The sequence below is a fragment of the Ovis canadensis genome, chromosome 25 (genome assembly GCF_042477335.2).
Source record: "Ovis canadensis isolate MfBH-ARS-UI-01 breed Bighorn chromosome 25, ARS-UI_OviCan_v2, whole genome shotgun sequence".
Taxonomy (NCBI): Eukaryota; Metazoa; Chordata; class Mammalia; order Artiodactyla; family Bovidae; genus Ovis; species Ovis canadensis.
The window spans coordinates 25579245-25604364 of NC_091269.1; the positions used below are offsets into that span (position 1 = coordinate 25579245).

The 25120-nt window shown below is 50.4% G+C and overlaps 1 long non-coding RNA gene and 1 other non-coding gene across 2 annotated transcripts in view; one reads left to right on the forward strand and one right to left on the reverse strand.

Moving 5' to 3' along the window:
* The window catches only part of LOC138429974 (uncharacterized), a 96849-nt gene extending 77028 nt beyond the window's left edge, over window positions 1–19821 (reverse strand). The window contains exon 1 of the long non-coding RNA XR_011252935.1: window positions 19450–19821. This is a non-coding gene — a long non-coding RNA (uncharacterized lncRNA). The remainder of the gene's footprint in view (window positions 1–19449) is intronic.
* On the forward strand, window positions 15674–15746 carry TRNAR-CCU (transfer RNA arginine (anticodon CCU)). Its single transcript has one exon. It is a non-coding gene; the product is annotated as a tRNA-Arg (tRNA).
* Window positions 19822–25120: the final 5299 nt, after the last annotated feature.

The following is a 25120-nucleotide window of genomic DNA, read 5'->3' on the forward strand; positions in this document are numbered from 1 at the left end:
TAGGTTTAAATGCAAATGAAACAACACTCTTTTCCTATGAAACTCAACCTCAAAGTAACTAAAAGATAATAATGACACATGGCATCTCGTTTTGTGTCTTTAGGCACCTTGGTGTATGCTCGTCACACTCACAGCCAGAGGACTCCAAAAGGAAACGCACGCTCACCATTCTGGAAACCAGAGTCAGTGCTAGATTTCTAGAAGCCTGACCAGGGAGAGCGGGCCCTCAGGATGGGCCTAACTGAGCCCTTCCAAGCACAGCCTCCAAGAAGGGGAAGGGCACATGGGTAAACCGAGCTCCCATCCAGACCCCACTGCCACGGGGGATGACAGAGCAGCTGCCTCTGCTCTGTGCCCGCCTGATCAATGGAATGCGGATAACAGACTTGATGTCTCTCATTGGTATTCTTGAGAAGTGTTAAGAACCAATTAAAGATGTGTCTAAATGCTTGATGGGAAAAAGAGTAAGCTACAGAGAACGTGACTTGAGCTGACGGCGGTAGGATTTGGTTCCAACATAAGGAAGGATTTCCGGGGAAATGTTCTTCCCTCTGGTCTTTCTTCCCTCTTTCCACGAATGGTTCTCGGATCTTGAGTACCTTGTGCTAAGGATCAAAATGAGTGCCTTGTGCTGGGATCAAAATGACCAAAACAGAGAGCCCCACGCCCTGCAAGTAATCAGTTCACTGGGCCACCTGTGGCTGCTGCTGCTGCTAAGTCGCTTCAGTCGTGTCCGACTCTGTGCGACCCCACAAATGGCAGCCCACCAGGCTCCACCGTCCTGGGATTCTTCAGGCAAGAACACTGGAGTGGGTTGCCATTTCCTTCTCCACACTGGGCCACCTGATCCTCCCAAAATAAGCCCACCACCTGTAATCACAGGGCAGCTGCTCATGTGCAGAGGGCCCAAGGAGGCAGTGCTGTCTTCCAAGTGACTGGAAATGAAGATCACGTGTCGTCTGTTGGCAACTGCTCAGGCAGGCAGGCTAGATGCTTCCTCGGGCCCCAGGCAGGCCTCTCATTCGTTACAATGAATAGGATCGTAGGTCCCTGGGCTGGACGAATTCTAGAGGTCAGATCAGGAAATTGAGGACACTCAGGTGGGGACCAGGCCTCCCACAGTCCCTCAGAGCAGACTAGCATCCCAGGCCCTCTATCTAAACAGTCAATTTTCCCTGCCTAGCAATTGAATTTATGAGGTTCTTTTATGGTAATGAGTTGGAACCGCGTGCACGCACACTGAAATTCAGCACAAATCACCACGAGAGCTGAAAAATGCTAATCTGCCTCCAGCATCTCCCCACCATTCTCCCAAAACTACCTGCTCCTACAAGGTTGCGGCAGGTTAATTATTGCTGCAGAGGAAATGGCACTGATTTGCATCAGCTTCCATCGACTGGAACCAGTCAATGTCAGTCCTGTGGGAACAGGCTCAGGTTAACCTATGAGTCCCACAGCTAACAGGTGGGAGGGACTCGGCCTTGCCCCCAGGACACCGCTTCCCTTGATGGATCACATGCGGTGCCCTGGCCGCCTCAGGACCCTGCGGTGATCCAGTTACCGTTCACCTGGACTTGACGCAGCTGATACTCCGGAGCCTTCCCAGCTGTTCCTCGTGGCAGCAGAAACATGAGGACCCAAGCTCAGGACCTGGTACTTCATTCGGTCTCTTTGAAAACTTCCATCTGTACCTAGTGAACTCACCAATAACCATCAAAGCCACCTTTCTTCCTCTGCAAGTTCCAGGCTTCCTATAATGACTGGCTTCCAGTGGAAATTCAATTTTTGGCTGGCCAGTGCAGGTCAGGGCCTCCCAGGTGGCGCTAGTGGTGAAGAACCCTCCTGCCAATGCAGGAGACATAAGGGTTCGATCCTTGGGTGAAGATTCCCTAAAGAAGGGCATGGCAACCCACTCCCATATTCTTGCCTGGAGAATCCCATGGACAGAGAAGCCTGGTGGGCTACGGTCCATAGGGTCGCAAAGAGTCGGACACTAAGGGACAGCACAGCACAGTGCAGGCCAGGCCCACTTCTGAAGGCAGGACCAGTTACCAAACAGCATCACTTGCACTCAGGGAGAGTGTAAGGAAATCACTAAATGGCTCAGGCCTCTGGGGCTCTGAAGCCCTGAGTCCTCTACTCATATTGCAAGGAATTTTGAAAGATCACTGCCTGTTTGCCTCTGTGTGCAACACAGCACTGACTAGTTCTGAGAAAAGAAAGCATCGTAATCCATACATTGATATGCAAATATGTGTTTACCCAGGTGAGGCGCATTGTGAGAGACGCACCTGGTGCAGGTTCCCATTCTGAGCTTCACCTTTATCCCTGGATTCCTGTGTCAGGCCGCTGCCCAAGAGGGTTTTGAAAGAAAGTTCTGCTTGCAGACATGGCCCATCTCCAAAAATCTTTCTCTGAGCTGTGTTTTAACCCCCTCAAAGCTAATTATGTCTGCATTCACATGTGTGTGTACGTGCGTGCTGAGTCACTTCAGTCACATCCAACTCTTCGCAATGCTATGGACTGTAGCCCACTAGGTTTCTCTGTCTGTGGGATTCTCCAGGCAAGAAAACTGGAATGGATTGCCATGCCCTCCTCCAGGGGATCTTCCCAACACAGGGATTGAACCCATGTCTCTTAGTCTCCTACATTAGCAGAGGGGTTCTTTACGAGCAGTGCCACATGGGAAGCCCTTCATACATGTGGATTGTCACTGAGTGATTTGATTATAATAAGGGCACCAAGAGTTCCATATCTAGAGAGCACCTGTCCTGGAAGATTCCTGATGGTGCTAACTATGTTCATATATAGTTCTTACTCCCAGGTGGGTCAGTAGTAAAGAATCCGCCTGCCAGTGCAGGAGACATGGGTTTGACCCATGGGTCAGGAAGACCCCCTGGAGAAGGGAATGACAACTGACTCCAGTGCTCTTGCCTGGAAAACTCCATAGGCAGAGGAGCCTGATGGGCGACAGTCCACGGGATCACAAAGAGTCAGACAGACTGATCACACATGTTCACACATAAGAAGCATTTATTTTGTATTTATAGATGCCACTGTGTTTTCTCCCCAAAAGGTGCTGAGCAACTCTGTGCGGATAACCCTGCTGAGGGTCCAGGATCTGATCTCGGATCACTTAGTTCACTCTCTGTCGTTGGTACTCACAAGCTCTGGAGAGCGGAACTGAGCCTGTCCTGTTTCTATACCTGGGCTGAGTGAGGCAGCTGGCTTAGAGGATGCTCAGTAGCACTGGGGCAGGGTGCTTCCCAGGTGGCTTAGGGTAAAGACTCCACCTGCCAATGCAGGAGACTCGGGTTCCATTCCTGGGTCGGGAAGATCCCCTGGAGGAGGAAATGGCAACCTGCTCCAGTATTCTTGCCTAGGAAATCCCACGGACAGAGGAGCCTGGTGGACTACAGTCCATGGGGTCGGGTCGCAAAGAGTTGGGCACGACTGAGTGACTCACACATGCACACGGTAGCACTGGGGCAGAAGTGAGTGGGTGAGGGTGAGTAGGAAAGGGCAGAAAGACAAAGTCTAGCTCGTTAAAAGAGAGCCAGTCATGGGAGGCGGCTGTGGCCACCAGGGAAACCCCGCTAGGTAAGACAGTCAGCAGGAGGGGGCCGCTGCCTGTGGCCACCTGAGCGGTGCAGGGAGAGGCAGATATCTATCCGCTGAGGAATCCGGCACAAAACATGTGGCATCTTGTATGATTAGAATCTAGGGATCTTCCTAGGGCCAAAAAGGAGGACTCGGAAAGTGTCAGCAACGCCCCACCTGGTTAGCTGATGCCAGGGGTTACACTGGCGCCAAGGTCTAGTCTATGAAGGTGTCACTCAGGACCGGTATAATGAAGGCCAACCGCAGTGCGGGGCTCAAGTCCCCTCACTGATGGGCGTGTGTGTCAAATGCTGCCCAGGGGGCTGTGTGAGCCGCCGCACCCAGGGTGCCGGGGAGCAGCTCAGTGGGGGCTTGTGCCCACGGCTGATGGCCGTGACCATCACTGGGTTCCCCTCGTGTGATGCTGCCTGCACCTGCCGGCCCCCTCTCAATCCCCACCTCCCCTCCCACTCACGCCCATGTCCCATCCCCCATGCCCACCCACACCCACCAAATCCCCACCAGCCATTCCCACCCAGGAGCTGCTAATAAACGTGCTGAGTCAAAACAGAGCCACTCCACAGCCTCAACTCTGTGGCTCCATCACATTGTCCAACCTTAGGTGACCCCAAACAGCACTGTTATAATACCTTCCCCAGCCGTCACCCCATAAAGGAACACAGCTGCTAATGTACCAGACCGTTGTCAGCTGAAGCCACATCCCTGCCAGCGCATCGACCTTTATAAACAGCGTTGGGCACAGGCTGGGGGCACACGTGCCCCTTGTGCTTGTAGGTGAGATGCAAGCCCAGATTCCTGGTGGCAGGAAGAGAGCTCTGTAGCAGCCCCCAGGTTCACAGCAGGCTCTGGGCTGTTATCCTAGCAAATCCTTGTCTCCTTTAGCACACTGAAGCTCAGAGAGTTTCAGCATCAGTAAATGACAAAGCCAAATCAGGCTCAAGTCTTCTGACCAAAAAAGGCAATGTGAGAGCAGTCGGCCACCCCAGACGGGGGAGACGAGTTCTGTGATGTCTCTTGGGCCCTGCCAGGTGTTTCTCTTTGAGCTGTATTAGCCGTGAAGAGGCCTAAGGACCAGGACCCAGGACTTTTCTTTGTACTTTCCTAGAATATTTGCCAACAAAGGTCTGCGTTGCTTTGTGACAAAGGTCCATATAGTCAAAGCTATGGTAGTCATGCACAGATGTGAGGGAGGGACAATCAAAAAGGCTGAGCACCAAAGAATTGAGGCCTTCAAACTGTGGTTCTGGAGAAGACTCTTGTCCAAGATTCCCTTGGACAGCAAGGAGACCAAGCCAGTCCATCCTAAAGGAAATCAATCCTGAATAGTCATTGGAAGGACTGATGCTGAAGGTGAAGTTCCAATACTTTGGCCACCTAATGTGAAGAGCCGACTCATTGGGAAAAAAACCCTGATGCTGGGAGAGATTAAAGGCAGTAGAAGAAGGAGGCATAGGGTGAGATGGTTGGATGGCATCACTGACTCAATGGACATGAGTTTGAACAAATTCTGGGAGATCGTGGAGGACAGGGAAGCCTGGCGGGCTATAGTCCGTGGGGTCACAAAGAGACACGACTGAGCAACTGAACAACAACAGGAATATTTGCAGTCTCAGCTCAATATGTTTACTGAGCATTTAACATGCTGTGTGTTGCGCTAGAAACTGGGTTGTAGCAAAACAGGTCCTGCTCTCAGAACAGTTACAGCCCCACAGACGAGATGGCAGCAGGAAGGCAGACAATGACAACAGAGCACGGGAGGAGGAGAGCGGGCCCCTCGCGGCGGTCCTGCCTTAGGTAGGGGGAAGCGGTGGTGATCCTGAGTGAGGATCTTGCGGGATGAATAGGAGTTTGCCAGGAAACTGAGAAATTAGGAGTTATCCCTGGCAAAGAGACTCATACTTAGTAAGGCCACGGGCATGTGGCTGTTGTTTAGTCACTCAGTCGTGTCCAGCTCTTTTGCGAGCCTATGGACTATAGCCCGCCAGGCTCCTCTGTCCATGGGATTTTCCAGGCAAGAATTCTGGAGTGGGTTGCTATTTCCTTCTATAGGGGGTCTTCCTGACCCAGGGATCAAACCCACATCTCCTGCATTGGCTGGTGGCTTCTTTACCATTGAGCCACTTGGGAAGCCCCAGTGGGCATGACCAGCATGCAGATGCTGGTGATTACGAGTTGCTCAGAACTTCTAGAGCACAGAGTAGCAGGAAATGAGGCCAAAAATATAAACAGGGTCCAGGTTTGCATGCCGGGCTAAGAGCTTGTGTGTGCCCCACAGCTAGTCAGCAGTCATGGAAGCACACACATACATACATACAATGGAATATTAGCCATAAAAAAGAATGAAGCTATGCCATTTGCGGCAACATGGACGAACCTAGAGATTATCATATTAAGTAACATAAGTCAGAAAGAGAAAGACAGGAACTTCCCTGGTGGTCCAACAGGTAAGATTCCACACTTGCAACGCAAGGGTCCTGGGTTCAACCCCTGGCCAGGAAACTAGATCTGGCATGCGGCAATCCTGCATGTCACAACTCAGACCCAGCCCAGCCAAATAAATAAATACATAATGAAGTTTTTAAAAAGAAAGACCAAGACCATATGATATCACTTACATGTGGAATCTAAAATATGAAATAAATGGATTTATCTATGAAACAGAAACAGACTCACCAACAGAGAAGAGACCAAGTGGAAAGGGAGGTGGGGGAAGGTTGGACTGAAGGTTTAGGATTAGCAGATACAATCTATTATATGTAGGATGGATAAACAAACAGGTCCTATGATACAGCACAGGGAACTCTGTTCCACATCCTGTGGTAAAACATATGGGAAAAAAGACCAGGAGTGCATGGCCATATTCCCACTGTCAATGGCTACTCTACTCAGTTTGGAGAGAGTTTCAAGAAGCAAAGAGATTAATAGATCAGCTATTGTCATAGTCCAGGCAAGAGGGATGTGGGCCCAGTGGGGTGCCAAGTGCTGAAGGGCGCACTGTCCAGGAGACAGGAGTCAGAAAGTCAACTCAACCCATAGACTAGAACAGGGGAGGTGAGGCCGAGTGAGGATGACACCCAGGTGCTCCTGGATGAGTCTGCATCCCCAGCTGCCATGGGAAATACCAGGAGCTAAGCAGACTTCGAGAGGAGGATGGCACCTTCATTCCTGGCCGTCTTGAGCTTGAGACATCTGTGGGACCTCTCCCTCAACATGCCCCTGTGCACCTGGACATGCGAGTGTGGAAGAGTGCAGATGAATGGCCTCAGCAGGCGAGTTTTCGGTGGGTTCGTAAGGAGTCATGAGGAAGTGAAGTCCTGAATGAATGAAGCTAAGGATAAAGAGCAGGAAAATCAGAACTCTGCAGGGTAACAGAATTGACTTCCCTAGGATGCGAGAGAACTGCAGGGAGTGAGGGGTGGGCTGTGGGGCCAGGATGCAGGCAGACATGCAGATGAGTGGCCAGGAATAGGAAAGGGTGGTTTATTTCCAGTTCCTGGAGAGAGCAAGAGGCAGACAGATGTGTGAGGACAGATATCGTCTGGTAAGTTGGGGCAAAGAGGGACAAGAAATCAAGAACTGTAATGCTGTTGCTGTTGTTCTCCTCTATTTAAACAAACACACAAACAGGCTTGGCACTTCGCTGGTGGTCCAGTGGCTAAGACTTTCAGCTCCCAATGCAGGGGGCCTGGGTTCGATCCCTGATCAGGGAACTAGATCCCGCATGCCACAACTAAAGATTCTGCCTGCTGTAACGAAGATCGAAGGTGCCATGTGCCATAACTAAGACCCGGCGCAGCCAAATAAATAAATACATTTTTTAACGGGCTTAATGAAAAAGTTACCTAGGTAATTAGATTGCATCTTTTAATGACTAGGTAAGAAAATCTTTAGAAAGATAAACGAATTCTGAGTGAAATATGGTCAGAGCTGTCCATAGGATATGCACATACATTCATGATATACCAAATGTGATGGTGGAAAAAAATCCTGTTGGATATGGCCACACTGATGTATTGTACTAAGATGCTGTAAAACCATAAGAAACATAGATTGCAGCAGATAAGACCACTGCACATCAAACGCCATGTAGACTTCAGCTACCCCGACTTAGAATCATCAAAATCTATGAAAACATAACACAGATTTCTGCTCTTCTGAGAAAAAGGCCGTCTGTCTCGGTATCTGGTCTTCTAAACATCACCGAACTGGAGAACAGAACACAAGCTTCCACCTCCCAAAGGAAGAACATCTGCCATCACCCAGAGCCAAGTGAGAATGCCTTTGGAGACAAGTTTGAGGGCATTTTGAAGACTTTGATGTGCAGAGAAATTTCAAGCTTGAAAGAACAAGAAGCAAGAAGAAATAAACATTTCCAGCATTTTAAAGAAAACCAAGGCATCAAACTGCTCATTTGACCAAGGGGAGACTTACAAAAGCCTCGGGATGTAGCTTGAATCCAAAGCGGATCACCATGGCTTTTAAACCACCACTTGCTGAGAACAGGATTCCTACAGAAGGTATAAGGTATGTGAGTGGGTGGGTGTCGGGTCCACATTTTGGCCCCATCTGTCAAATGCCCCTCTCTGCACAGCATGGTGCAGGCTCCATTCAGTCTCAGCTCCCGGTACCCTGGGGTCACACTCCAGGATGAATTGCAAGGCAATTACAGCATCTGCCACACAGGGGCGCTGTGAGGGATAAAGGCTGCGGTCCAGAGGAGCAAGGCAGGCCCTCCACTGCCTGAGAAAAGGAGTTCATACCTCCCACCAGCAGCTCTTGGGCAAGAGAGAAGACTGGAGGGGAGAGGGCTGAGCGTGTTCCCCGGCACCAGGAGAATCCCCTGGAGCGAAACCTAGACCTTCCCGCGAGTCACTCTCTAGCTGTTCTCACCTGTCCTGCTTTCTCTGCCTCAAGAGTTCTGGGGATAAACACAGGGTCTGCAGGCAGGCTTCCGGCTCCAGAAGCTCACTCTTCAATTGCCACATCCTCTTAGCAGAATAACTGGGGGCGGGGAGAGGAGAAGAAGAAGATTCGGGGAATGTGATGGCCTCCTCGGAAGGAGACCGTGGACGCTGACCAGCCTGGGAGCCCAAAGACTCGATGTGATGCAGGTGCCAGAGGAGCAGACGACAGAAGCCCTCTGGGCAGAGCTGAGGACGTGAGTGTCCAGATGAGGCAGTCTTCCCGTCCCAATCCCATTATGTTCCTCTTCAAAAGGTGTTTTGTACATCTTAAGTTCAAAGGAAAAATTTGGACAAAAGGCAGGCTGTTCCATCCCCTACGCCAGTACTTGTTGGAACACGTGGCTTGCCGAGCGCTGACGAGGCAGGGCAAGAAGCCCTGGGCCGACCTCCCTGAGGTCCTTAGGCGACGGCAGGGCACCCACTCTGAGTCAGACGAAGGGCATGCTTCTACTATTACCGGTTCCTCCGCCACCACCAAAACAAGCCGTGTCTTTCTCTTTCCCACGTCCCTGGGCTGAGAAGCAGGTGTGGTCTATTGCAGCAAGTTTACATCAACCAAAACCACATTCCTGGGAGCCTTGATGCTATTGACATGTGCAGTTTCTGAGGCGGAATGACCCCTGACCTCTGGCCAGTCCTTGGGTTTACTCCTCCGTACAACCCACTCATCCATCAGGGAGTAACCATGCTCTTAGGACGCTCCTCCAGCTCAGCCCCAGAGAGAGCGTCGCAGGGGTCCAGGAGAACAAAGTTTGCCTGCTGCTGGAGCCCAGAGCATCCTCAAGGGTGCTCGTGGGGCATCGGCTCAGATGAACCCACCCTCCAGCCCACCTCCGTGTCAGCTACTCGGTTGCATTCACTCATTCGGGGTATTGATATTGCGTGTGCCAGCACCAGGCTCTGCCAGGTGCTGAGGGTGTGACAGGAGGCGGACCAGGTACAAGGCAATATCTGATGGAGTTTACGTTTGGGTGAGAAGAGATGTGAGGAGCAAACAAATAGAGAAACCAGTTTCTGGTGGAGACATGTGTCATGGGAAGCACCAAGGTTGTTGGCGGCATGGGTGTTAACGTCAGGAAAGCCTCTCTGAAGAAGGGACACCAACCTGAGGCCTGAGTGGTGACTTTCAAGGACATTTCAGCCCTGGGCCCTCATCAGAAGAGGCCAAAAGGGAGCCGTGACGGAGAGCCAGGTCACAAGTGTGAGGCAGAAGGCCCTGGCACTACCCTAGTTCACCAGTTACAGGTGCCCGGGACTTCCCTTGCTAGTCCAGTGGTTAGACCCCAAGCTTCCACTGCAGGAGTCATGAATTCGATTCCTGGCCAGGGAAGTAAGATCCCGTGGCCAAAATATATATAGGCGCTCACGGCAGGAACGTGTACAAATGTGTCCAGGACTCTGTCCCCCCACCCAACTCTGAGGGACAGGACTTCCATGAACACCAGTGCAGGTGGGACACTCTGGACTCCTCAGACAAGAAAGCAAGCATGGCCTGCTCAACCTGGAAGAGAGGCCATTCATGCAAGGACACTCAGGTAGCTCTCAGTCACTCAGATTTCCCCAGATGACCCTCCAGTCGTGCCCATCACAGGAAGCAAAAAGTCTCAGCCAGCTCCTGTGAACCAGTGTCCCTCCTGTTTGTGGGTGCAACCTCCACCTAGCATTCTCAGAAGAGGGGTTGGTTCGGGTATGGCCAGGGTCCTGGGGGACTCTGGGGTCCTGGGCCAAGCTACCTGCCTAGCTCCCTTCCAGAAGCTCCCCTTCTCCCCACCATGTGGAAGGGTGCCAGGCCACACCGAGGCTTCACTCAGAAGCAGCTCACCTCCCTCCTAAACGTCGCAGCTCCATGCACTTCCTGGGGTGATGAATGACCTTCACTCACATGGGTGAAGTAATGCCTTTCAGTCTCAACCTTCTTGGTCACATTGCAACACAGCCTTCTGGAAAGAAGGACTAGTTCCCAGGTGCCAGCTCAGGGAATTTCAAACACCTCCCAGGCTGGGCTTACCAAACTCACTGTCACATGGTCGGTCCAGGTGCCAGAACCACCCTGGCCCTTTTCCACCAAAGATGCAACACCAGGGCCTCGGGCAGGTAGAGGCCAGAGGACTGGGGCTCATTCCCAGCTGTCCTTCTGCTGTGTGGCTTTAGACAAATGACTCAGCCTCTCTGAGCTGCTGCCTCTATATCCACATAGGAATTGTGGGGAGAGTTGGATGAGGAAATGGCTGTGAAAGCATTTTGTGAGTTGGAGAGCACAACGCCAATGATAGTCATTCTGTCTGGCTGAAAAACTGATTCTAATAGACGAACTTCTGACTTTTTACCCAAGGAGTTGTTGGGGGTATGAGAACTGATATCCCCAAATCCACTTCAGTGTTTTTAGTACACCAGCAAGTAAACTTCCAGGGTAAAATCCAAAATATACACTCCATGCCACATTGTAAAGCTCTATGATGTCAGGAGAGTCCCATATATGTAAATATCACAATAAGTCCTTTGCTCTAAAATAATTCCCTGGAGACCCAGAATTGGCGTTTCCATGGCACTACAGGCTATAAGCTGGCCTTGCAGTGACATATAGTAGGTGAGCCCAATATCAAGTCTTTTTATAGTTTCCAATTTATGCTACAAGAGAATGAACAGGTTCTTCTAAGGTACATGCTGTGAAGAGGCACAGAGGATCCCAGCCCTGCTACTCAGCAGATCCCTCTCTGGCCAATGACGCTGCTGCTCACAGCTCTTCAAATGCCTCTTCTCAGAAGAAATGGCTAAACCTTCACCATTCCATTTAATCAGCCAAAAGAGAGACAAGGCTCCAGTTCTTCCTCACCCACAGGCGATGAGATCAGTCTAACTGCGATGCCCAAGGACAAATGACCGAGGAGTTGGCTCTGAACGGGAAGGGACAAGATGAGCTGGACAGGAAAGGAAAAGCAGGCTGGGTCTGCAGAAGGCTGTTCACCATATGGCACAAGCCCATCTTGGCTGGTCTCCTTCCCCTACAGTAGAAGAGACCTCCCCCAACCCAGAAAGCAGGAGTATAATCCTCTTTGGAAAATATGGGATGTGAGGCTTCCCCTGGAAGGCCCCAGTGAATTCAAAACCCAACTGGGATAGAACTCACCACTTTTTTTTTTTTTTTTTGGCCTTGCATCATGCAGGATCTTATTTCCCCAAGCAGGGATCGAACCTGCCCTCTGCACTGGAAGCGCAGAGTCTCAACCACTGGGCCACCAGGGTAGTCCCAACTTTCCATCTTTCTTCTCCATGATCTCAGAAGGAGAGCATAAGAAAGGCTGATACTCAAGCCCCATTTGCAGCCGGCTAGAAGGCAGCATCTCAAACACCCGTGTCCAAGACCATCCTCTTCACTTCCCGTCTCCGCGTGCTCTAAGTCCTCCCCATCTCAATCTGCCACTCTACTCTGCAACTCAAGCAAACACTCAGAAGTCATCCTTAACTCTCCCCTCCTTCATGCCCCACATCCAGTCCATCAGAAAAGTATGTCGGTACCGCCTCTCCAAGACATAAATCCGGGGTCACATACTGCTTGCTTACTCCCAACGTCATCTCTTGCAACGTCCTTCTCCCTAACCTTTGAACAGGCCACCTCATTCCCCTGTGGCCTCTGCACCACTGCCCCTTCCCTCTGGCATGCTCGGGCCAGTCCAGCTTCTCCCCATCACTTGGGATTAGCTCCTACAGACTCCTGCTCTGCTCCCCTACCTAAAGTTGGCCCCCCTCCCCCAGCCTCCCCTCTAGCCCATCTCTACTACATCGTGCATTTTTATTTTCCTCTTCATTTGATGTGGTGACTATCTGTCTCCTGCGAGCCCCACAAGCCACAGGAGCCCCGTCTGCCTCATTTACCACCATAGCCCTGGCACCTGGAAGTATTACCAGCACAGCTGCTCAAAAAGTACTTAAGCACCACTTCCAAGAGTCCAGTAACTTTAAGCAGACTGGGCTTGGTAGAGCGTGGTAGACACTTGCTGGGGTCAGCACCTCAGACCACAGGGCTGTGACTGAGTTCCTGGTTTGGCCACTGAGCTCATCAGTCCCGAGAAGCCCTGCACTGCCTCCACCCATGGCCTCCGTCTCTGAGGGGTCTCCCCCTTCCCCCCAGGAGCTGGACTTGAGACCACGAGCCAGCAGACCCTGGCCCCTCGTGCTCCAGAGCCCCAGGGCAGGGGAGGGCACCCGCCTCCCCTTCTTGGCCTCACCAGCTGGCCAGGCCAGCCCTGCCATTTCCCCATCTGTAAGACAGGGACAAAGAATGCTTTGTCACCGCACCTACTTCTCACGGGTGTTGTGAAACTACTATTTGCTTGGAAAACACTCTGAGAGCAACTCGGGTGAAGGTGCCCGTGGCTCGGATGACGCTGCTGTACTCAGTCCAGGCCAGGGAGGGCCAGGCCAACTCGTCATCCGGTGACCGCCTCAGCTGCCCGAGGGACAGGAGGGACACCCGCCTCTGCTGTGTCGCCAGGCCCGGTGTCGCCAAGCCTGCTGGCTGTGCTCTGGTCCCAGAATATATCCACGAGGTGCGTGTGCATTCCCAGAGCCACCTGACCCACTGATTTCAGCAGAATATGACCTCTCCCGGAGCCTGGGCAGTGGCCGCCGAGCACCCAGCCCACCCTGGTGTCAGGAAGGAGAGTCGAGGGTTACCTGGGGATAACCTCACAGGCCAGGAGCTGGGACTAGACGAACGCAACGGTCTTGGCCCCTGGCCTGGGGAGGGCAGATCTCACCAAACTGCACGCGCTCAGGTGCCCCTCACCAGCTGCAGGAGCAGCAGCCACCGTGTTGCCATGACAACCAGGCTTGGCAACCATCTCTCTGCCTCCCAGGAGGGGACAGTCCCCAGAACTGACCAGGCATTTCCTGGAGCCTCTCAAGGCGGACAATGGAGAAAGGCAGAGAGGCGGGCAGTGCAAGGGACAGGGGGCAAGCCTGCCACTCCGCCAGCACTCCAGCCTTCACGCTCCACGGGGCACTGAACTCAGCCCCACCCGCTCTCTCTCCCTGCAACATCCACCCGGGGGGCTGCCGCTTCCCTAAAGCGGGTGGCGAAGCATTTAGCAGACAGTGAACAGCAGACAGCATGTACATTTAATTATAACTCTCCCGGATAGGAAGGGCTGGCTATATACAGTATGTCTGCCTGTTACTAATTATATTTATTTTCAAACGACGAGGGGGAGGGGGATCTTCTGAAGATGAGTCAGAAAAAAAAATCCTTCAGTGTTATGAAAGGAGAGAGATCTCTGGAGGGTGTCTGCCATGCGCGGCTGTCACGGCCTGGTAATGGAAAAACCTGCCCCAAGAGAGCCACACTGCTGAACACCTCAAGGGGGCTCTCCCGGCCCCGGGTCCCCTCAAGTCAGGGCCTGAGCAACTGAAGGGCCTTCCCCGCCCTGCCCCCCGCCCCGGACAGAGCCTGCTCTCGTTCCTGCAAAGACAGGATCATTCAGTGTCTGCTGTCACCTTAACTGGGAGGCAATTTTCCAGTTGGAACACAGCTAAGTTTTTTTTTCCCCTCATCAAAGGAAAAGCATCCTGCCCAGATGGCCGAAAGGAAAAGGCTTCGTCTTCAATCCCCCGTTCAGCCCATGATGTTATTTATAACAACACCTAGAAACCCAGAATAGTCAGCCCCACGCCCGGCAGAAGCCAGTCCCCGCTTGGGAGGAAGGCAGACCACTGGGCTACCTTCAGCTGGATGTGGGGTCCGCACGCACAGGTGCACGCATCTCCACATGGGAGTGTGCGAGGGGCACGTGGGCGTTTAGAGGGGCCTGTTTCCCAGGCTCCAGCAGCTCCTCCTCCTCCTCCAAGGCTGCCCTGGCCCCTCCCCACTACATGCACCAGGGGCTGAGCAGCAAAGGGAGCCCAGGGTGACACGCCCGCCCCAGAGGAGCTGTAGCATGCATGAAGAAGGCGTTTTCCAATAATGTTTTAAACAGTCACACTTGTTTTGCTTGTTTTCTTCCAGGAAGGCGGCACTGTTTTGGAAAAGAAGGGGGAGGGGGGAAACAAGTGAGTTCATTTCCTGAGTCTTTGAAACTTTTCTCCGTAGACAGCATTGAGAAGCTGCAGCCCCAGGTAGAGAGCGAGCAGGGCCGTAGCACATGTGGGGCGCAGAGAGGAGCTCGGCCCCACCCGTGTTCGTTAAGGGCCAGCGGCGGGGAAGCTGGACTCAGCACCAAGGGGCCATGAAAGGACCTGGGGGAGCAGGTCCCGACAAGTGTCATTCAGACCGGCTGTTTTGGAAAGGGTCTGTTTGTCCAGGGAAGGTTGGATGATTCCATCAGTTTATTCAAAGGAGAAGGCAGAAAATGGACCTGATCATCAGGGACCCAGGAGAGGGTTATGGGAGCTGCCAACACCTGTCACCGTCCACAGAGATTTTGGAACCCAAGAAAACAAAACCTGCCACTGCTTCTCCTTTTTCCCTTTCTATTTGCCGTGAAGTGATATCATCTTAGTTTTTAAATTTGACTTTCAGGTCAGCTTTTTCACTCTCCTCATTCATCCTCATCAAGAGGCTCTTTGGCTCCTCTTTGCTTTCTACCGTTAGAGCGGTGTCATCTACATCCCTGAGGTTATTGATAGTTCTCCTGGCAATCTCGATTCCAGCTTGTGATTCATCCAGCCCAGCATTTCACATGATGTGCTCTGCATGTGAGCTAAATAAGCAGGGTAACAATATACAGCCTTGCCGTACTCCTTTCCCAGGTCTGAACTAGTCAGTTCACGGGGTCGCAAAGAATCGGACAAGACTTAGTGACTTAACAACAACAACAAATGTGCTTTTCCCTTTTGTTATTTCACCCCATGAGCAGTGGCATTGTGCCCACTCCACAGGGAAGGCGGGCAGGCTCTGGACAGTACATGACAGACCCAAGGGTATCCCACTCTGCCTGTGATAAGGCCGTCTTTCCTGGTGGCTCTTAGCCATCTGTCCCTCTGCTCCAGGGATGTAGCTAGCCTCATGTGCAAAAGGCACTGTAGGGGTGAGTCAGCCCGTGTCTGTCTGTCCATCGATCCCACTAGAGTAAAACCTCCATGAGGAGGGGACGTCCCTGGTAGTCCAGTGGTTAAGACTCCACACTCCTGATGCAGAGGGCCCAGGTTCGACCCCTGGTCAGGGAACTAAATCCCACATGCTACAATAGAGGCAGAAGCGCCTGTGTGCCGCAACAGTTAATAAGACCCAACACAGCCATAAATAAGATAAACAAGTAAATGTCCACATTAAAAAAAAAAAACTTACATATACAAGTCTCTCTCAACAATTGAGAATTTCATTATTGTGTAAGACTGAGGACTCCCCAGGTGGTGCTAGTGGTAACCCGCCTGCCAATGCAGGACACGTAAGAGACGCAGGTTCGATCCCCGGATCCAGAAGATCCCCTGGAGGAGGGCATGGGAACCCACTCCAATATTCTTGCCTGGAGAATCCCATGAACAGAGGAGCCTGGCGGGCTACAGTCAATAGGGTCACAAAGAGTTGGACATGACTGAAGCGACTTAGCACACACGAGCACTTCAAAACACAAGATTATGTTCCATGCCTGGGTCACACAGAATAAAAGTTGAAAAGCCTCCCTCCCTCGGATCAGTGGCCTTTGGGAGCCGAGGCCAGCAACAGGGGACTCTGTTTTCTCGTGGGCAGGACACATAACACACAGCAGAGAAGAGACGCCAGGGCTGGCTCTCCTACCTCCCACCACCACGCTTTCCAAAAGGCCATTTGGCTCCAATGGATCATATGACTTGTTCTTAGAGTTACATTTTAACTGACAAAGTTTAACAACAACTATGACTTATGGCCTTCTAAAATTGGCAGCAGAAAAATGAACTGAGGAAGTAATGGAAAAAAACCGCAAGTGAAGGCATTCTGTAACATGCGCAGTTTCTGGTGTGTGTGTGTGTGTTTTTTCCTTTCTAAGCATGTATATGTGTGTGTGTGTATTTTCAAATGGTAGAAAATATTTTCCAGATACACTGCCCGGGCATTTCCAAGCACATATTTATGCCAAGTTTATAAAAAGCAGCTGCAGACAGGGTTGACCGAAAGGATTGCTCTGCTGTCTGGCTTCCAGAAGGTGCTTGGGTCCTAGCTCTGCCATCAGGACACATTCTTACCTCCTAAAGCTCTCTCACCTGTGTCCTGCTCCCGAAAGAAGACAAACCTCTTTGGGGGCCCCGTGACCCAGAGGGACGTGGGGCCCCTACTCTCCTAGGCATTCACAACACGCTTTTGCTTTGCAGGGTCCTATAATGACCTGTGCTTTATCACTTTTAGTCATTTGAAATCCCCACGCAGACACAGAAAGGAAAGGGTTCCGAGGCGCATTTCATAAATATCTGGACGACCTGCTTGGAGGGGCAGAATGGTGGGAGGCCCATCGGCGTCAGTTTCTGAACTGTGCAGAGCAGACTGTGGAACTGCGTGGCTGAGCCTGTGTCAAACTGTCTGCATCTTCTCACGTGGACCTGAGACTCTCCAGTCCCCTCCCCTCGGCCCTCAGTGGGTGAAGCCCCCAGCTGCCCAGTGAGAAGCTCCAGCCTCCCTTGCGCCCTGGAGGGGCCTCTCCCTGGGACACCCTGAGCCACTGTCTGCCTGCACCCACATCCAGACGCTCACTGGCCTGAGGCAGGCCTTATGAGGCAAGGCCTTAATGAGGATGACCATAACCTGCTCCCTTGCTCTCCCGGGGGGTGACTAATTCATTAATCCTGGGAAGGCCCTTTGCAGAGGACAGGCAGGGTATTACTCATGGGACTGAAGGCAGGCACCTGACCCAGTCTGGGCCTGAGTCAGCAGAGAGACCTCCCACCTGCAGGCAGGCTGGGCGAGCTGGCCGGGCTCCCTGCTCAAGGTCAGGGTTGGCCAAGGGGAGGGGTGTGGCCAGCACACCTCCACAGAGTTTGGGAACCGTGTCTCATGGGCGTTTGCATGGTTGAATAAGCCTTCAAATGACTCGGCCAAGAGGCCAGCACACCTTGAGAATATCAGTCAAGACAGGATTTCCTGGTCATTGTTAGGGGAAAATGCTTTTCTCAGAGCGAATTCCTCCCAAGAAATGTTGTTTTCGCCTCCCCTGAGAGGGAAGCGAGCTGAGGCAGCAGCGACGGGCAGTCTGGGGGACCTGAGATAGGTGTGCAAACGTGGGGGACAGCTATGTTTTCTCTCCTCCAGCTCTTGGTCCTCTCAGTCTGCTTCCCCACTCACATCTCACAGGAAGAGGAAGTAGCAGCCAGAACTGGGAAGCAAGGGTCAAAACCAGTGCATGAGGGCGAGGGCTGCTCAGGCCTCTACCCACCCTTGACCCGGCGGAGGGGGTTCTGACACAGCGGCAGCTCAGAAGCCAGGAACAGAAAGCCTTTGAGTGGCCAAGTTGACGCCAAGATTCCACTGCCGAGAGCCCGTTTCCTGCACTCGGCACATTCTTCCCCGCCCCGTTCCCCCTTCCAGCCCCTTCTCCCAGTGACCCTGCTCCACTCTGCCTCTGTGCATGCAGCCCTAGTTTCTTTTTCCTTCTAGAACACAAGTCATGCGACCAGAAGGATTACAGGCACTTCTGCTTTCTCTTTTAGGCCCCCAGGTCCTTATAAGTCTTTCACGGCCCTTGCTGCTTCCCTAGATTGCCTGAAACTCTAGAGGGGCCCCCACCCCCACCACACACAGAATGATAAAGATGCAAAAATAGGATGGACAGAGGGGACCCTGAGGGCAGAAAAGGAGGCAGCTGGGCTACTCCTCTTTGCAGGCACCCAGGGACGGACAGGGCAGACTGGGTTGGGGGCAGAGCAGCAGGAACAGGCTACGAAATGATTTTGTTCTGTTCTGTTTGGAAGGAGGTGGGTGGAAATGACAGTTTGGAGAGGATTGGAATGAGGGAAAACGGTTTCAGGGGAGGAAGCCTCTTTTCTCCAGTTCTAACAGTGCCATCCAGTGGCTGAGCGAGCAGGCGCAGGGCAGAGGTGCAGGGCAGAGTCTCTGGACAGCCCCCACGGCCCTGTGGAGAGAGGAGCGGCCGGACTTTCAAAGGGCACCCAGCTGATGGCCGGGGGCCGGCCTCCAGCCGCATAGCCGAACTCTTCCCTAGAATGGTTTGCAAGGACACGGCCAAGAGAGCTCCCCAAGTGCACCCTTAAAAACCCCAGTGGAGGGACTTCCCTGGTGGTCCAGTGGCTAAGACTCTGCAGTCTCGACGCAGGGGTCCCGGCTTCGATCCCTGGTCAGGGAATGAGATCCCACGTACTGCAGCTACAGATTCCCCATGCCACAAGGAAGATCAGAGATCCAGTATGCTGCGATGCAGACAAATAAATAAATAAATAGATAAGATATAAATTGTGTTTCCCGAAGGACAAATAAGATGAGCTTCTTTTTGAAAAATAAAATAACCCAAATGGATAGAGGCGACCAAGCTTACCAGGTTCCTGCTTCGTTTAGCTTCTGCCTACCCCCACACAGGCGTCGCCTGGAGGCGTTATCCCATGAGACACCAAAGCGTATTTGCAACCGGAAAAGTGGTCAGTGACCAGAGCAAGCCTTTCTGGGCCCTCAGACCCTCGTCTATGTTCAAGGGAGAGCGAGGGCAGAAGGATGCTGAGCGAGACGAGGCAAGGTGAGCACACCTACGGAAACCTAATCAGGCTAAACTTCCAGCTCAGGACACAAATCTCCTGGCATTTCATTTGACTGTAGTTGCTTTCTTTTTTTTCTTTTTTCAACCCTGTAAATCAAAATCAATTTGGCTTAGAACTCCACAAATAGCTTTCTTTCCAAAGAGAGGCATTTTACTAAAATAGGAGACTTTGCCAGCCGTTGTGTGTTTGGTACCTGGAATCAAGGAGCAAGTGGACCTCCATAAGAACGTTCCCCCAGGAGTCCAGGCTCTTGATGCTCTTCACACCCTGACGCTGAGCTGCTGTGAACCTCTGAGGCAGTGACCTCATGTGCTAGCTTCTGTGCTCAGTTTTATCCGGCTCTTGTGACCCCATAGACTAACCCGCCAGGCTCCTCTGTCCATGGGCTTCTCCAGGCATGAATACTGGAGTGGGTTATGATGCCCTCTTCCAGGGGATCTTCCCCACTCAGAGATCGAACCCAGCTCTCCTACATTGCAGGCAGATTCTTTACCGTCTGAACCTGTTCCATAAAACCAGGAGATACAGTGAGAGCCACAGTTTTCAAAACTCACTCCTCAGCACTAGCAGAGGGATATCAGTTTGGCGGGACTTTGGTTACCACCTCCTTTACCAGAACAACTCGGCCTTTGTCCATTTTTTTTCATAGCTGGCTGCTAGGCAAGATCTTACAGACAAGCAAAAGTTAGGAGAATTCAGCACCACTAAATCAGCTTTGGGCTTCCCCGGTGGCTCAGACGGTAAAAGTGTCTGCCTGCAATGCAGGGGACCAGGGTTCGATTCCTGGGTCGAGAAGATCCCCTGGAGAAGGAAATGGGAATCCACTCCAGCACTCTGGCCTGGAAAATCCCATGGAAGGAGGAGCCTGATAGGCGACAGTCCATGGGGTCACAAAGAGTCAGACATGACTGAGCGACTGAACTGAACTGAACTGAACTGAAATCAGATTCACAACAAATGCTAAAGGAACTTCTCTAAGCAGGAAACACAAGAGAAGGGGGAAAAAAAATACACAAAATAAACCCAAAACAGTTAAGGAAATGGTAATAGGATCCTACATATCGATAATTACCTTAAATGTAAATGGATTAAATGCACAAAAGACAGAATGACTGGGCAGACGAAAACACTGCGCATGGATGCCCTTCCACTTACCACATTACTCTGCTTGGCCCCCAAATAGTATGTAATTATTTTATATTGTTAGTTTAATCATGTTTCCATTATGGCTTGCACTTGTATTGATTTTTTATGTTTTGTCTGGCTATCGATTGTGAAAACGTCTTCTACAATTGAAAATAAAAGATCTTATATGAACAAAGGGTTCCACAGTGCCATAGCCAATTTTTTTAAAATGTTCATTTTATTTTACTTTACTTTTTATTTGGCTGCACCAGTTCTTAATTGTGGGATGGGGAATCTAGTTCTGCAACCTAGGATCAAACCCGGACTCTCTATGTTGGGAGCACAGAGTCCCAGCCACCACCAGAGAAGGAGCACCAGAGGTCTCTTCATGGGCACTTCTGAGGTGCTTGCCTGGACCACAGTTGTCATGACGCCCCACCACGCCAGCAGACGCCCTAACACCACGTCTGTACGTCATCACTGCATTCCCAGATGACGACTGACTACCCAAGAGATGGACAGCTGTCCCAGGCGACCCAATCTGGTTCTTCCTCCCCAGAATTTGAAAGTGGGTCAGACTGGGTCCAAGTCAGTCTCCCATCAGAGCTGAGGTGGCCAGCAGGGAATGGGTGTCTGGGATTAGGGGAGGGAGGAGCCCTGAGCAGCTTTCCACTCCCCGTGGGGTTCCCCCAACCTCCTCCCGCCATGTCCCCCTTCAGTAAACAATGTCACCTGTTAAAAGCTGCCATGTTCCCTTTCAGTAAACATCCCCTATTAAAAGCTTTAAAAGCTCTAGACAGGATCCTCTAAAAGCTTCTTCCTGTCTCTAAAAAGCGAGATCACCCCGCCCAGTGCAATACACCTCATCTCCCTGGAGCCACATTCTGGTTTTTCTCTTTTTCTTTTTTAAGTGCAGTTTCTGGGACTTCCCTGGTGGTCCAGTGGTTCAGATTCTGCGCCTCCACTGCAGGAGGCACAGGTTCGATTCCTGGTCAGGGAGCTAAGATTCCACATGCAGCAAGACAAAGCAAAAAAGAAAAACGGGCAGTTTCTAAATAGACTTTGTAATTTTACGAACCAAAATGTTTACTGCAGTAGGCATGTAATGACTCAGTACAAAGCAACATTATCATTGCCTCTGTGATTAGTATACTCAAAAGCCATTTATAAATCAATCATTTTCCTGCTGCTATACATTTTAATTTCAAAAACATTTTGTTGTTCCTATGTTCTCAGACCACATTACTGGTAACACATTTCAAAATTTATTAGTCCTGAAATCTTCCATCCAAGGACTTATGTATCTATAAATATGCTAATTCATTCATTCATCCATTTTCTTAGATGAATTTACCAAGATGAAATTCAAGATGAGTTTACTCTGAGATTTACCAAAGAAATGGATGGCAAAAAATCTCTTCAGTAGGAGCTTATAGGGTAGAAAAGAAATAATGTCATTTTCAGCAACATGGATGGACCTTGAGATTATTATACTAAGTCAGTCAGACAAAGACAAATACCATATGATATCACTTATATGTGGAATCTTTATTTTAAAAATGATAAAAATAAACTTATTTACAAAACAGAAACAGAATAACATGTTGCGGTCCATGCGCAGGTTGGAAAAGAATTTCCAGACATGAGGCGGAATGAGACGGAAATTAAGTCTATGAGAGGGAGATGCTCTGAGAACAGCAGGCCAGTTCAAGGGAGAAGCAACGTGGAACAGGGTCCTCAGTCCACTTTCACACCCAGGGTCCAGGAGTGGGATAGGGGAAGAGGAGGGCGGATGCCGTCTGCCTGTGGGGTAGGCGGGGAGACGGGCTGTACTGTTCCATAATAGTTACAGCATGGGGGAGGGAAGGACGACAAGGGTCAGGGTTTTCTGTTCCGCATTCCAAGACCCTCCTTGGTTTTATCTGCTCTTTTATCCTTGGCTCACCACACAACAGACTTAAAAGAAACTTATGGTCACCAAAAGGGAAATGTGGGGGGGAATGATAAATTTAGGAGTTTTGGATTAACATTTACACACTACTATATATAAAATCATTGGAGAAGGAAATGGCACCCCACTCCAGTGTTCTTGCCTGGAGGATCCCAGGGACGGGAGAGCCTGGTGGGCTGCCGTCTATGGGGTCGCACAGAGTCGGACACGACTGAAGTGACTTAGCATATATAAAATCAGAGAAGGCAATGGCATCCACTCCAGTACTCTTGCCTGGAAAATCCCATGGACGGAGGAGCCTGGTGGGCTGCAGTCCATGGGGTCGATGAGGGTTGGACACGACTGAGCGACTTCACTTTCACTTTTCACTTTCATGCATTGGAGAAGGAAATGGCAACCCACTCCAGTGTTCTTGCCTGGAGAATCCCAGGGACGGGGAAGCCTGGTGGGCTGCCGTCTATGGGGTCGCAGAGTCGGACACGACTGAAGCGACTTAGCAGCAGCAGCATATATAAAATAGATAGCCAACAAGGACTTACTGTATAACACAGGGAACTCTATTCAATATTCTGCAATAACCTAAATGGGAAGAGAATCAGAAAAAGAGTGGATGTATGTGTACGTGTAACTGATTGACCTGGCTGTACACCTGAAACTAACACAACGCTGTAAATCAACCATACTCCAATATAAAATAAAAATTAAATTTAAAAAAATAAGGGGGAGTTCCCTGGTGGCCCAAGGCTAAGACTCCACGCTCCCAGTACAGGGTTCTGGGTTCAACCCCTGATCGAGGGACTAGATCCCACATGCCACAACCAAGACCCAGCACAACCAGATAAGTGCATACATACACCCATAAAATAAATAAATTTTAAACTTTTAAAAAAAATTGTTGGATTAAAAAAGTAAGAAAAAATTTAAAAACAGAGCTGACAGGGTATATAATATGGAGAAATCATCATTTTCAGTGCTGTGTTTTTGTTCAGTCACTAACTCATGTCCTACTCTTTGCAGCCCCACAGACTGCAGCACACCAGGCTGCCCTGTCCTTCACCGTCTCCCAGAGTTTGCTCAAATTCATTTCCATTGAGTCAGTGATGTCATGCAAAACCGTTCCATTCTCTGTTGCTCTCTTCTTCTGCCTTCAATCTTTCCCAGCATCAGGGTCTTCCCCAAAGTGTCGGCTCTTCAAATCAGGTGGCCAAAGTATTGGAGTTTCAGCTTCAGCATCAGTGAAGCTGATATTATTCTGAATATTATATATATATATATATATATATATATATATATATATATATATATATATATATCTCCAGTGAATATTCAGGGCTGATTTTTTTCAAGATTGACTGGTTCGATCTCCTTGCTGTCCAAGGGACTCTCAAGAGTCTTCTCCAGCACCACAGTTCGAAAGAATCAATTCTTCAGCGCTCAGTCATTTTTATGGTCCAACCCTCATATCCGTACATGACCACTGGAAAAACCATAGCTTTGACTATAACTTTAAGTCAGTATTTCCTAAATTAGGTCTTCTTACGCTACAGAAGACCTGTGCCTTCCTCCACAACAGATCAAAAACTCACGTAACATCAATTTGTAAAAAGGCTTTCAAGGAGCACGTGTATTTGTCAGACTCTGGGTCACAACCTAATGGTGGACCCTAAAACCCACTGAGTCTATAGGAATGAGCATTTTATGTATTTTTAAAATTAGAACGTGTCACATGCAATAAGGCGAAGTACTGTTATGGAAAACCTGATTTCAGCGCAGGGTGGTGATGCCAAGTGCACCTCTCACTGTGGGTTGGGGGTGGAGGATGGGGCAGGTGGCCAGAGGGATTGGCAGGCTTGAAAGCCCTGCTCCCTTTGGTCTAGCTGATGCTTGGCCTGGATGACTGAAGCTGTCCAGTAGCCATGATTCAGCCCTCTGACTTTATCTGTGGAACTTACAGCCAGACAGCAGTCTGTGGGAGATGCTATGGACAGGCCATAGCAGAGAATCTAGTTGATAAGTGATGTTTTGGTTCACGTGGTACAAAACAACACTTTACCTAATTTTATACTTCAGAAGGGTGATGGAACCTCGGTTTTGTTTGGGGCTCTGTACAGGGCAGACCCTTACTACTCAAGACCTAGCACTGGGAGCGGGGCCTCACTTGAGAACTTATTAAAAAGACTTCCAAGCCCCATTCCAACTTAATGAATAAGAATCTGCATTTTAACAAGGGTCTGGAGATTTGTGCATACGTCTATTTTTTTTTTTTTTTTTTTTTTAACTTTTGGCCTTGCCAAGAGGCATGTGGGATCTTAGTTCCCTGACCAGGGATGGAACCCAATCCCTGTGTTGAAAGCACAGAGTCTGAACCCCCAGACTGCTAGGGAAGCCCCCCGTGCATGCATTTAAAGTTTGAGGAGCTCTAATTTGGAAATACTGGTCCCCTTTAACTGACACTCGGCTTTGGTAGAATTTTCACTGGTCCACGTAAAAATGTCAGTGTGAAATTTGTCCTTTGTTGGCAAAAACTGGGTTTCACTCTGATTTTGTTCCCTTCCTACTACGTCTTAGGCGTCAAAAGTGCTTTAGGAAATGAAGGTGATTGTGATGGTGGATGTAGTTCTATTTTGTTTCATGTGTTTAGCAGACAAAAATAACACTTGGGTAACGAGGCCTGCCTTTTTGTCACCATTTTTCCTACCCCGTGAACCCAAGGTGGCACTAGTGGTAAAGAATCTGCCTGCCAATGCAGGAGACGTGAGAGATACTGGTTCGATCCCTGGGTAGGGAA